The following is a 2,500-nucleotide window of genomic DNA, read 5'->3' on the forward strand; positions in this document are numbered from 1 at the left end:
AAAAAAAAAAAGAAATGTACAGTATATGTTACATGTCAATAGGGAATATAATATTTCTGTTCTTTAATTCTATTTATATAATACATGAATCTTTTTCTGACCCATCATGACAAGTCGTAAAGAGCAAAGGCAATTTTGAAAAGTATGTCAATGTAGCCAACTGGTAATATTATAAGTCATCCAGTAGGTCTGATTGTTTATATTGGTAAACTATATTTTCATTTAAAGTGTAATTTTATTCCATGAAATAGGCATTTCATATAACTTTCAAAAGTGATTAACTCCAATGATATTAGGTATAAACTTTAACTTTGATTTATTTTGTGTGTGTGTGTGTGTGTGTGTGTGTGTGTGTGTGTTGGTCATGGGGTTTGAACTCTGGGCTTGGGCGCTGTATCTGTGCTCTTCAGCTCAAGGCAAGTGCTCTACTGCTTGAGCCATAGCACTACTTCCAGTTTTCTGGTCTTTTAGTGCAGATAAGAGTTTCTGGGAAGAGATGTGAAAGGTAAACAAAGGAGGAGGCTGCAAGGCTTGATAAGAAATGTACTCACTATCTTGCTCATGTAATTGTAACCCCCTCTGTACAGTATGTTCACAAAAAATACAAATAAAAGTTAAAAAAAAAGAGTCTCATGTATTTTTCTGCCCTGGACGGCTTTGAACCATGATCCTCAGATCTCAGCCTCCCGAGTAGCTAGTACTACAGGCGTGAGCCACTGATGCCTGGCAACTTTGAATTAAAATTTTACATAATAAGGTGCATCAGTTGTTATGTGAGAGGAGTCATTTCTATGCACTATGAGCCCTTCATTGATGTTTTGAATTTCTGTGCAAGTATGTTTAACATTTTATTTTCTTCTTCCATTACAAACATTATTTCATTTTTTGTTCATGATAATTATAAACATTGCTTTTTCTGTGATTTTTGTGCCAGCAATGAGGTTTGAGATCAGGACCTCAAGCTCTTGCTTGGCTTTTATGATTAAGATTGTTATTAAACCTCTGGAGCCACACCTCCTCTTCTTGCTTTTTGCTGATTTATTACAGATAAGAGTCTCATGGACTTTCCTACCAGGGACAGCTTTGAACTGCAATCATTTGATTCCAGCTCTTGAGTAGCTAGGATTACAATCATAAACCGCCAGTATCCAGCTGTCTATGAAAAATCCTTTGGCAGTTTAAGATCATTTAACCACTTCAATCAATCATTTCTCATTAGATTATTATGATCACATTGTCATATTCAAGCTACATAAGCCAAACTCATTTTTCAGGCAATAGTAAATGCATTGTAGCATTGTTGCCTAATGGGTAAGAATATAAGTTTAAAAGACATATTCAATTATCATTTTCTCATCGATTTTATTCCCATTTTATATCAATTTCATATAGTTTAGCTTATAGCTACTCTATATTTTACTATGATATATAGATATATAGTATCAATATGTTACTAGAAAATTAAGAAAGGAGGTTACATTGCCCAATAAGAGATGTAATCATTACCTGACTTATGAAATGGTAACCCATTTGTACATCACTTTAATAATAACAATTAAAAATTAAAAACAACTACAACCACCATATAAGAAGAACCAGGATATTACTCAGTGATAAATTGCTTCCCTTGTATGTGCAAGGTACTGAGTTTGAACCTTGGCAATATAATGAACAAACCAATAAACCAAGAAAAGAAAAAAAGATTAAAAGTTTTTGAAGAAAAAAAGTTTTTGAACTAAGCTGGGCTCAAGTGGCTCACACTATAATCCTGGTTACTCAGGAGGATGAGATCTGAGGATTGCAGTTCAAAGCCAGCCCAGGCAGGAAATTCTGTGAAACTCTTATCTCCAATTAATCCCAAGAAACTGGAAGTGGTATTGTGGTTCAAGTGGTAAAGCATTTGCCTTGAACTGAAGAGCTCAGGACAGAGCTCAGGCCCAGATTTCAAGCCCCATGACCGACAAAATAAAAAAAAAAGAGTTTATGAGCTAAAATATCAATTAAATTTAGGCTTCACTTTTAAAATGTGTTGGATTTAGGAAATTGTTAGGCATAAGGTGATGTCATAGCATCTCTATGAGTTTTGTTTGTTTTTTTTAGTTGTGAAAATACCATACACAGGAGTTACAATTGCATGGGCAAGGTAATGAGTACATTTCTTATCAAGCATTGTTGCCTCTTTTGTTTCCCCTTCCCATCCCTTTCCATCCCCCCCATCCTCCCCTCCCCCTCCCCCCAAAGTTGTAAAGTTCGTTTTTTGACATACATTGTACATCCCATTGTTGCAATGTGTCCACCTATATCCCTATTTAAACAATTTGTTTTCCCCTTCCCCTTCACAAATTATATCAACATCAAATACAGTGAAAACAGGGGTTATACCATGGGGGAGGGACATACAAAGCAACAAAGAAATATAAATATGTTAGAAACAATAGCAAGAAAGAAAAACATTTGTGTCCTTATGATGATAAGGGCCTATACTCATAGACAAATAGAG

Source organism: Dipodomys ordii, unplaced genomic scaffold (genome assembly GCF_000151885.1).
Source record: "Dipodomys ordii isolate 6190 unplaced genomic scaffold, Dord_2.0 Scaffold21, whole genome shotgun sequence".
Lineage (NCBI taxonomy): Eukaryota > Metazoa > Chordata > Mammalia > Rodentia > Heteromyidae > Dipodomys > Dipodomys ordii.